At 27.3% G+C, this 12,612-nt stretch overlaps 1 protein-coding gene across 4 annotated transcripts in view; it reads right to left on the bottom strand.

The window, feature by feature from the left end:
• Positions 1–8,088, bottom strand: part of LOC129958174 (FRAS1-related extracellular matrix protein 1-like) — a 72,179-nt gene extending 64,091 nt beyond the window's left edge. For all 4 annotated transcript variants that reach the window (XM_056070427.1, XM_056070428.1, XM_056070429.1 and 1 more), the window contains exon 1: positions 7,871–8,088. The gene's annotated coding sequence lies outside the window, so the exon portion shown is untranslated. The remainder of the gene's footprint in view (positions 1–7,870) is intronic.
• Between the last annotated feature and the right edge of the window lie 4,524 nt (positions 8,089–12,612).

Here is a 12,612-nt window from a genome sequence, read left to right as displayed (position 1 = left end):
ACTTTCCCGGTTCTCCCGGTACCGCGGCAATCCTATATATCAGAATCAACACAGCTATATATTTTTTTTCAAGATTTCAAGGATCTCTCCTTGAGATCCTTGCTCATTCTCCAATACCAAAATAAATCACATCATATGACAAAAAAAAAATTAAATATTGGAAACACAAAAAAAATTTAGCTTACAAAAAAAAATGTCAAGTAATTTTAAAAAAAGAAGAAGAAAAAAAACTTTTAAAAAGAGAGCCAAGTCTTCTAAATTAATGACATTTAGTTTGGTAAAAGATTTCTTTCTTCTCTTTTTTTTTTATGAGAGTTTCTAAACAAATTGTATTCTATCTCACGTATGGATTTATAATTCTTAAATCCACAATTTATAAAATTAAACAACTGTTCGAATTTCCAAATTAGGCTATAATTTTGTTTCTAAAAGAAAGGTTACAGCAAAAAATTTACATTCTAAAATTAAGACTAATTTTCTTTATACGTCCTTCGCCTTAGATTTCTTTAATTAAAATCTTGTATCTTATTTTAAGGTTTATTTCCAAATTAAAAATTACAAATCCTTACAGATTCCTTAGAATTTACAAGTTTATAAGACATTCTGGTTATAGAATACGGCCACATGAGCATTTTTTTTCAAGCTATAAAACCAGTTTCTTTTCACGCAACTTCAAAATCCACAAGATTACAACCGAATGAGCGTTTAAATTCAGCTTCTTTTCATATAATTTGAAAATACATAGCTGGCCACACTTGGACTTCAAATCATTCTAAGTGGTTATAAATAAATAGAACGCTAGTGTTCAACTACCTCTATGACGATTCCTACTATCCAAAATTTTCTAACTTAATGATTACTATTCAATCATTCCACTGAAAAATGTATATCAAAACCAACGATTTCCTTTTCTTTTTTTCATGAGAAAGATTATTTACTTTACGAGGTTTAACTTTTAAATTTTAATAATAAATTTTCTAATAAGCTTATTAAACAGAATACTTATTATCTGATTATATTTTTTTATTTTGTTATAACCAGTGGTTAAATCCAAGAGTAGAGAGGAAAAGGAATTTGGAAAAGAGCAATGTTCTACTGACACTTTAAAAACAACATTCACACTGACCTCTGTCTCATATTGCATACCTCTGAATACTGATACCATTTGAATACCTCTGTCTCATAGAGCATACCTCTGAATATTGATACCATTTGAATACCTCTGTCTCATATTGTACTCATTTGAATATTGATACCATTTGAATATTTCTGTTTCATAGTGCGTGCCTTTGAATATTGATACCATTTGAATACCTTTGTCTCATATTGCACACCTCTGAATATTGATACCATTTGAATACCTGTCTCATATTGCATAGAAGGACTTCATTATTATATTATTATTAAGTTAAATATCTTTAATTTCTTAATTTAATTATAAAAGTGCATGAAATTCCAAATAGTGCTTAGTTTTCAGACCATTAGCAAAGTAATTTGTTACTTTCTCGAATAATGCTTACTTTTCAAATACTTACAACAATAATCTGAATGCGGTTTTGATAGTAGAAAATTGCTTGTTAATCCTTAAAACCTATTTTTAGCTGCACTGTATAATGAAAAGAACTGTAAAATTTTTCGTGTTCAATGAAAATATTAAGCATAATGATACTCTCGTAAAAGTTTCATTACTTCTGTACACTGAATACATTGAGATGCAATCTGAATATAAATAAATAAATAAATCCATTGTGCCTACTTGTGTATGTAACATTTTGCTGATGAGTGACTGACAAGAAGATAAATTTGACATTAACTTTTATTTGTTTCCATTTGAGGACATGGTTTATACATGGAAACCGTAGGCAGAACACGTCTGTTCGCACCAGAGAACAAGAACGAAAGTTAGAGAAGTTTTTCCCTTAGTGCGTTTATAAAGATTTCTTCGACAAAAGCGGATTTAGAAATGGGAATCTTCGGCATCTTTGGAAGGAATGTCCAAGGTGTTAGGGAATTTTTAGCTCTGCTCTTAAATTTTAAAAGTTGTATTAGTCATCCATTTCTGAGAGAGCATGTGCGAAATAAATAAAAAGTGGGATTTAGATCAGGAAATACCAGAAAATTTTTAGAATAAAGTAATTTGGACTAAGATTTAAAAAAACAACAACAGGAAATTAATTAGCATTTAAATTAGACTAAAAGATATTAAAATTATATATACATGTTCCTCCGCATCTACTCATAAACGACTAGGCCAATATCAACCAAATTTTGCACACTTATTCGTTAAGACAAAAAAAAAAAAAAAAATTTACAAATTTAAAAAAAAAAAAAAAAGAATACCATCAAATTTTCAAATAGTAAGAGTTAATTGAATATTCAATTAATTAAAATTTAAACGATGTAGCAGTTGCATTACTCTATCTTCTCCTTCGGATAATAGATGGTGATGCCTGATTAGTACGCATCCCATAGTGCATTGCGATTGTAATTATAATGAGTTGAGATGCTGTTCTGTTAAGGTACGCGCGTTAATATCTTGTCTTGCCTTGCTTTTCGTGTTTGTTTGTTTTGTGTGAAATGTGATCATTAAAGAAATGTTCCTGAAAACATACGTCATCTTGCTTCCACTGCACCGATCATAATGATCTTCATTCCACCACAACGAATTTATCGTTTTTCTACTGTAACTTCGGAACAAATAATCTTACAAGAAATATTTTAATATCATTTTTAAAAGTCAAAATTTTGTCATTTCAGTGATATCACTTCCATTTTTGCACAATATTTTTTCAACTGTTATTCCTTTTTAAAGAAATTTAAACGCATTAAAATTAAAGATACCCTTGAATTATTCTACTACTATTTTTAAATTTCTGTTTCATCTGATTACATACCTTTTTACTAGGTTTTCAACGTACTGATTTAAAAATACCTAAAAGAAAGCATAAGTCAATCGCTGAAACGGACACTGGAGATGCAAAGACTTTGCCAGCAAGTGAAACAGGAGTGAACCGATAGCAACCGGATTAGCCTGCTAGAAATCAACCAATATTTTGCCTTTTTTTTTTTTTTTTTTTTTTTTTTTTTCTTTTTCCCACAGAAATTTCGGAGGAAATTAATCCGAAAAAAATTTATACCATCATAAATAAAACTAATGATAAAATTCAGTTTTTTTTTTAATGATACTAATTTGTACAATTTTTCTTTGAATTTTTATTAATTCTTTAGAAAATTTTACGCAGACGATTTTGAAATAAAGAAATTCGTAGTAGATACTCATAGAAAATATTCTTATTATGAAAATAATTCTATATAAAAAAGATATATATAAATTAATATTTAAGTTCAAATTTAAATTACCTAATAAATGTTAGTTTTATCCCATGAAACTAACACAGGTAATTTTTTAATGTAAACAAATGGTCAGTGCTAATTATTACATAGAGAGCGTCCTAATATATATATATATATATATATATATATATATATATATATATATATATATATATATATATATATATATATATATATATATATATATATATATATATATACTTCGAAGAACTATTACATAAGCAACATATATTTAAGTTTTATAACTCAAATCAATCCATGCAATTACAGAATTCTGTAAAATATTGAAAATTTCTAAAACCAAATTAATTAATATAATAATTCATATCATTTTTTATACTTTGATTCAATATTTTTTCATAAATTAAATTACTCAGTTGTCATAAAAGTAGCAACTGGCAAGTAATAATCATCATTTGGTAATGGAGACACATATATATTACTTAGGTGTAAAAGGAAAATGTAATTTGTCAGTGACTGGATTAAACTAACTTTTCTTTTCTTAATACTAGTAAAGTTTGCCTCAATATATACCAGAATGCTGTAAGTAAACATTAAAGAAATGCTCAGAAATAAAGAATTATACTTCAAACAGGATGAAGCATTTCCTTAATGCTATCAAGATATTAGAGCCTATTTAAACAGAATTTTGGTAGACAGATTATTAGGATAAGTGACTCACACACTAGATTTCACTCTCATTTTTTTTTTGGGGGGGGGGAGCATATGAAACACAACATTCTCTGTTTAAGATTAGCTATGATCAACAAAATCAGTCACAGTTAAGGAAAAAAGTGTTTAAATTTCAGTCAATAGACTAAATTACATATGCAATTTCATCAATCACCATTATCAACAGCAGCTGGACAATAAAACAATCAACAACTTTGATGCTTCCAAAAAGTGGCAAAATTCTACACAAGCTTCATGATTTGAATAAACAAATTTAATGGTTTTTATTCAGATAACATTGTCTTTGAAGAGTGGCAAAAATAAAGTAAAAACATATTGGGGGAGGAGGGGATGAAGTTTAAGAATTGAAATAATTGTCAGTGAGATTTAGAAATATACTATTTTATATAATTGATCTTTGAAATTTTTAATTTGCTGGGAAAAAACACTTTTATAGAGAAAATAATATTTATTTAAATTATATGATTAAGAATGGAGTTTCTATAAATTTTTCTTGAAACATTGGATAATAAGAAGGATATCTATTGACAATAAAATTTAAATTATCTCTTCTATTGTAAACACGAGTGAAAATGTTATGTCATCTTTGATGCCTAGATCCATACATCTGGTTTCAACTAATTTGTAGTTCATCTTTTAAATGAATAATTATTTGTTTTTTCCCAACTTTTTAAAGAAACAAAACTGTAGGGTAAATATTCTACCAAATAATAATATATTGATACCTCAACAGTAAATTGAAACTGCCATTGGAAAACATGGCATATAACTAGTTATGAAAGGCTTAGTTTTAAATATTTCATGATTAAAGATTACTAGATCATTAACATACCTGAAAGCTTGAAAATGCATAAGCAAATACCTTTTTTTTTTTTTTTTCAATAATAATAATGAAATACACTTGTGGTGATAGAAGAGTATCAAATGCTTCGTAGAATGTCTTTTATTTGGAGAAGGAGATTTTTGTCATTATACATGCAGTTTTTCAAAATACACAAATAAAAAAACATATCCAAAAATTCAAAAGAAACATTTAATCATAGTAGTAAGAACTAGCATACCCGAAAAAGTATCTAGTGAAATGATCATTAAGAAAAAATTTCTCATTAATCTACAATAATTAAGAAAATGGCAAAGCTTCCCAAACATTATCATTATTTTTTTCTCTTTTAAACTTTTATTCCAAAAATATAACTATTAAAAAATATGTACATAAATAATAATTTTCTTTTACTTATGAAAGTAATAAACCATTTTCTAATACCATTATTACAATAAATGATCATTAGAAGTATTTTAAAATTTTAATGAAAAGACAAAACTGTCATATATTCAAAGGAGTTTAATTATGTATAAGTAATAACTCCTTTTTTGTTCACACCTTTCAAATTATAATTATTTTAACTTTTACTATCCCATTTCATCAGTAGTTCAAATGAGCTTTGTGAATTTCTAAAAATTCAAAATCAGCAATTCCTTATCAAACTGCATTCTTAATTTCAGATATTCTATCATCTAAAGTTATAATTAATTTCTCCCAATTGACATTTACCAATAACTTCAATTGCTTTAATCATGATTTTCTCAAAATGGTCATAAGATGGAAAAATAATTTTAAAAAAATATTAATCTAATTTTCCATCATACTTCCCTCATTTAAAAAACGATTTGAACGCTACAATAAGAAGTTTTTTTGTATTTACAAAATGATTGCTTTCTTATATTAGTAATGTTTTCTTAGAAGATGTCTACAAATTATATATATGTAATAACCTAAATGGTTACCATTATTTGAGAGTTAAAATTTAAAAATTAATGGAAATTTATTATTAAAATCATGAAGAATGTTGAATGTTACTTAAATGGTATCAGTAAAACAATTCTGAAGAGCCTAAGATCTTTAAAAATTATAACAGCTCTTTAAAAAAAGGGAGGAGCTCATTTTAGATAAATCAGTTGAAAGATGATATTTTATATATTCTGTAACATATAAGTTAAAAGAGATGAATTAAAAGAAAACTGCTTTAAAAAATGAATTTTCTTTTAGCAAATAGTTGAAGAAATCATTAGAAGTTATCACAGTAAAAACAAACTTACAAAAATTATCATAAATGCCAAGAAAATCTGATTGGGAGTTAAAGAAATTCATTTTGAAACTATAACAAAATAAAATAGCCCTCATATATTCTGGAATATTTGGCTACATTTTAACTGTTAAGAAAAGAACTTGATAAAGGAACATATGTTAATAAGGGAGTCATTCATCAAAAATATTTCTCCATGTTCATACTATACAAATAGAATAGTAAAATGAAAGTACCTTACATAAATTACTAAGAAAGGTCACATACAAATAGTACTTTATACTCGAATAAAAAATACTATAATCAGAGTAAGAATTATTTTCTTGTAGACTGTTATTTGGGTTATCAATCAATGTTTGTAACCCAGTTATAGGTTTTTAATTTAGATCATTCTTGGGTCAACAACAGACTGACAAGACAGTCTCACCTTATCTATTAAATAAAGTTTTTCCAATATAAAGAATACAATAAATACTACATAAAAATCATACACATTTTGATAACTATTAAAGTATAATTTTAAATGCACCAGTAATGTCTTAATTGCAGACCCATGCAACAAGGTACTAACAGACATGAACAATAAATACAAATAAATGAATTTTTTTAATAAAATTTAATATTTTTTTAGCATTTTTTATGAGAAAAACAGTTAAGTAATGGTTATAAGCCATTACATCATAATAAATTTTCATATTTTACATCAGAATAAATTTTTTATGAAACAACTTAATTTTAATAAAGGAAATTCATATTCTCATTTTATATTTTTTACATTTGTTTTTTAAATCCTAATAGCAACTGAGAACACAGAAAGAAAAAGCAAATGAAATTCAAAGTGTGCTTGAACTGAAACCAAAAGAAAAATGTATCATGATTTAAGAGAGTAGTTGCAGGTTTGATTTCTAATAATAAACTAAATCTTGGAATTTATAATGTCTGCAAACGTACAAACCATCTTCATTTATAGATACTACAAATGAAAAGTAATTTTCTGGTAAGAGTAGATATGTAATAAGGATAAATGTAAATACTAAAATAAATAAGCTAATATCTGCATTGACCACTTTTCTTTTTTTACCAGTCTAAAAATTACAGTACTCAAATTCCTCCAAATATAAAGAAAGAAACATGAAAAAAGTGTATTAGATTAATCAAATCTATTCATCTAGAAATTTGATTATATACTGATAGTAAATAAATATGGAAAGTGCTGAAAATCTGTGAATGATCAATAATATTTCTGAAAAGTCTAAAGATATTTAAAGTTCTTTCTTTATATTTTCCCAAATTCATAGAGGCTCACAATATAAAGAAATCAAGTTAATTCTAGAGATATAATTGCTCAAACTTTTGGCAAATTCTTCCAACAAATCCATTATCTAAACCGCAAAAACTATTATTAATACTGTAATTTTACACCCCTTGTGCACCTCAGCCTATAACTACTATGGAACTGCATTAACAGAAATTTTTAAAAAGGTGAAAAAATAAAGAAAGTGGTGATTGCAATTAAATTCTTGAAACCGATATTCGCATCATAGAAAATGATGCTACTGAAACTCAAATAATAACACAAATAAATTATAAGTAAATTCATTTCATCAAATAACAATATTTTTAAACCGATATATACAGCATACATTATAAAATTTCCTACATTAAAGGAAATCAACTGAATTTTAACATAAATAAATTATACACTGTTTTAAGCAAAAAAATTAAAATGTGAAGCATACCAAACGAGAAGAATTTTATCGTGTTCCCGATAACAAAATAAGCGCGGAATGAATGATGAACTGCAGAATTTATAAACAAACCACTACACTCGATACTTCTGCTAACCCAAACAAACATAGTGAGTGTTGCCAAAAAAATAAATATTAATTTTACTGATAATAGTGTGTGTGTGAAATTTGAAATTAATGTTCCGAAGAAATAACTAGCCCTCGGTCAACTTCCCGGTGATTGGTTCAAGTGAACACGTGATTATTTTTCGTCATATATGTATATCAACCAATCACAGCGAAGGTGCAGCCTTTCGGAACTAGAGATGCCTAATCCAAGATTTTTTGAATAACAAATAATATTGCTATTGTTATTTTTAAATATGCGTTCCAAATATCCGTTATTTCAATCATATTATTAATTAAAAATTATTACTTAATATTAAATATAAAATTTATTAATTGTAATTAATACTTAATTTACTAATTTAATTAACGTGTGATTGAATTAATTTATCTGTTTCAGCTTACTTCTTAAATTTTATTTTTTTTGTCAAAACTATTTATTTAATTAATTTATTAGAGTGAACCATTTTCTGAAAAAGATGAGTTAAAAATATATGTCATTTCTTTAAAATGTTTACTTTAGTCCTATATTCTACCAATAGATGGCGCCAGCAGTAAACAGAGTACATCTAATCAAAGTTAATCATGTCACGAGCAATTAAAAATGATCTGTATGGAATAGTGCATCATCAAATACGAATATCGGTCACTCCCGTAAAGTTGAGCGGTGACTTCGCACTTTCCAGTGAAGCCTCGCACTTTCCGGTGAAATCACCTCTCCGATAAATTTCAGTGATATGCAATTCAATGATACGATACGATAATTCCAATAACCGGTCCGTTCACTTTTCAATCCAATCACAGATTTCTTTCGAGAGCTTCCATTGGACAGATCGTATCGTCACCGCTCCGGCAAATTTCAGTGATATCGTATCGATTGTTAGTTTCTATCGTGATCCAAAACCTGTAATCGAAATATCATCAGTAAGATCGTATGAAGGATTTGAATCACACCCCTCTTTGAAAAGTATTGATCACTTGTATTTGTGACTTTTTGATATTGGTTACGTAATAACCGCTCTGAAAATATTCGTCATCCCTATTCGGAACTATTTCAATAACTTCTAATATAGATTTCCACAATTGAGATGATCATGCTAATGCATTTGCTGGTTCTGGTTTGTCTAAGCTAACAGCGCTAATCTGTTACCAGAATTTGCCATGAAATATGATATTTTATCATATTTGATATTTTTATCAGGTGTTCATATGCTAAGGAAGTTTAATATGCATCTAAAAATAATTCTTTATTGTCATATGAAATTTTAAAAAATTCTAAAACGAAGATTTATTTTATAGGTTTATGCTCTTGTTGATTCATTATCATAGTAAAGATAGAATTTAATTAAAATCTATTAATTACATTTAATTAAAGGAAATTTTGAATAAACTAAAAAGTTTTCTTGATTGTTCACTTTTAAGAAAATTAACTAAAGTTTCTACAAAATAAAATTGTAAGAAAAGGATTAATACTTGAGACATTGCTATCTGAAAGGAGGACACCTAATTTATAGGTCTGATAATCTGTCAATTTAATATCACCAGCATCAGCCACATTGATTTCTTAGTTGACCGAACAAAAATAGTCCGCAAAAGTGTGACATCTTATTTACTTAGAACCCCGGGTCATTTATTTTGCCTTCTTAAACCGCTACTAGGTTGCTGAGATAGTTGATAATGTTTAAACTCTGATATGGGTTTTAATTTATCATATACCCTGTTCGTTATACTACAGTTTCAAAGCGGTACAGACTTTTGCCGAAAAATTCATTTTCTCTCTGAATGGGGGTAAGCAGTCACCGACAGGTGAAAAGGGAACAAATTGCCTTTTCTTTTCTTCTACTGTCTCTGCCCCTAAGCTAAACTACAAATATCCACACAAGCCGACTTCAGTTTTATTTTATGTTAAATTCCTTGTCATTTTTTATTTGTTTCTATAATGCTTAATCCCTTTGAGTACAATTGGCGTTAGTTGCAGGTAATTTACCTATTTTTTCTTATTACTAGATGACAAATAGGACCAGTCGCATAACTAGAGAGGTATGAAAATAAAAAATTAGAATATGAGCAAAATTCTTTTTATCTCCCTTCATGTTAAAATCACTATCATACAAACAGCTTGAAACAAGTTTGCAGAAATTTTTTTTTTTTTTGCAAAACCTCCTTTTGTACAGGAATTCAAAGTTTTAAAATTTTTAAAATAGTGTAAAAAAGGAAAAAGATAAATGGTTTGGAATAAACTGTGATTCTTCAAGAGAAAAAGACGAGAGAATATATGAAAAGATGTATGGATTACATAGGCATCAATATTCAGTAATAAATTACATTCGCTTATTTTTACAAATCAAACTTCAAATTATTTCATTCAAAATAACTATCTCTCTGAGCATTATTACTTATTGAAGGCTATTTATAAAATAATAAATTTCCAATAGTTATGCTCAAACCAATATTCACAAGGAAAAAAAATTAAGGAATTTCTCTATCATGAAACAGATATTTATGTTCCTAGAATATACTTCTATAAATATTTAAGTATGCAAATTATGGATTTTAAATTAAAATTATTGAATGCAAAACATTTGAATTACCAATAAAAATGGATTGAATTAGTTAAAATTACGTACTCTATCACAAAGCACATTTAGGATTTTTAATTACAAAGTTATTAAACATATGTAAAATTTCAAAATTTCCATAAATAAAGGATTTTAAGCATAGTACAGTCATCTTTTCTTTTCATTCAAGCAGCACCGTATTATTTGCTATAATGCTTGTCAGTTTCAGGGCTCTGGCTGTGACCTTCAGCTCCTAATGAGACGCGATGAACGATTGTTTTGTAGAGCACATCCGTATACAAACTCGAACCAATGTGTTTTAACTTGCTATTAAATAATTGTCTAATCATTTAACCAAACGTTTAATCTTACATCTATTGAGTTAGATGTATGCGCTTCTAACTTAATCCCACGACTTTTTATTTACAACTAAATTGTCAAACACCATTAACACTAAACCTACCGCGAAAGGTCAAATGAAGCACTTTCTAATGGCAGTTGTAATATGTCGTTGAAATACCGGTACGTTTGCAGTTAAAAATTACGAATATGTGCCTGTCCTAAGAGAGATAAGTAGTGTAAATATCAAAGAAAATTTGGACACCTTTTTTCACGTTAAAGTGTCAATTGAGTGATCCTTTATTGTATGATAAACATGAAAAGTGCCTGATAGTCCTCTAAGTAGTTCCAAAAACCGTGTAAAGAAATCGCTAATATGAAAACTCCAACGGCTAAAATAAATAATTTTTTTTTGCACACATATGAATACTTCTGAATATTATATACTTCTCTAACGTTATTTATATGTATAATTTAAATAGAAATTAACTTAATACTATAGTTTCTGAGAAAAAGAACTTTACAACGGTGAATTAGAAAAATTGAAGATTGTTCAAAACAATACCAAAGAATTTCTGCCAAAACATTCTTTGGAAACCTAACTATTCATTTGCATTTGCCAGGGCATTTTGCAAATATTTGAAAACATCACTAGTTCAAGTAACAAAAGCATACAAATCTTTTTGCATACACATATATTTATTCTTCCATAAAATGGATATAAGAATAGAAAAGTTTATTATAGAATATGTGTTTCAAGATATCATTAGTCATTGATTTTAAATATGCACAAGAAATCCATAGAAATTAACTTTATAATGTCTAAAAATTTAATAGTCAGCCAATAGGAAAAATCCATCTCGAATTGTTAGGATTACTAAATTTTTCACTTTAACTTCATGCCAAGTTAAATTTTATATTGTAATTTTATCGTTCGATCTTTAAGAACTAATATAAGAAACAAAAATAGATGTTAAGAAAATCTTCATTTGATTTCTATTTACATTCAGTATCAAAACGATATTTTATTCTGTTTTGCATCTCTGCATAGTTTACTAGTAACGTCATCTCGTTATAACGTTAATAATGTGTTTACCGCTCTTCTATTTTTTAATTTTTATGTAACTTACTCTACTTCACTATTAGGAGGGGTGATGAACTGAAACTTCACAAGGGAATCTCCCTCACTCACCGCTTATTGCACTTCTGGGAGAAGTAGGTTTTGTTTTGTTCAATTAACCACACTCTTAAGAACAAAAGATGTTTTTAGAAACCTTTAAATATTAGAATATAGTAATTGCAATATTTCTTCTTGATACTTGATCTTGAAGGCTTCTAAAAGTTATTTATTAAAGTGATTCTTTGCAGTATTTCTCCCATTTAATGACCAAACTTGCCTTACAAGATGAAGTAAAATTCGAGTTCAAACATGAAAACTTTTTATATTAAAATGTTCCGATATAATGGTAGTTAGCTTATGATTTCGAGGCAATACAAAATAGGATGTTTTCGATCAAATGATAAATCAGAATAAGTCTACCTCCAACATGAATGAGATTATCATCATCAAGGAAAATATTTAAATTACTTACATTGGTACCTTTAAAATTTCCATATTCTTTATGGCATCAATTTCCATATTGAATGCATTTATTTGTATTGTTCTAATTAAATGTTTTTAACATGCTGAAATTCTTCAACAGTTACAGAGGCAACTTTTTTTCTTTAGTT

The sequence above is a fragment of the Argiope bruennichi genome, chromosome X1, assembly GCF_947563725.1.
Source record: "Argiope bruennichi chromosome X1, qqArgBrue1.1, whole genome shotgun sequence".
Classification (NCBI taxonomy): domain Eukaryota; kingdom Metazoa; phylum Arthropoda; class Arachnida; order Araneae; family Araneidae; genus Argiope; species Argiope bruennichi.
Note: the sequence above shows the minus strand (reverse complement) of the source record. Positions and strands in the feature narration are given on the sequence as shown.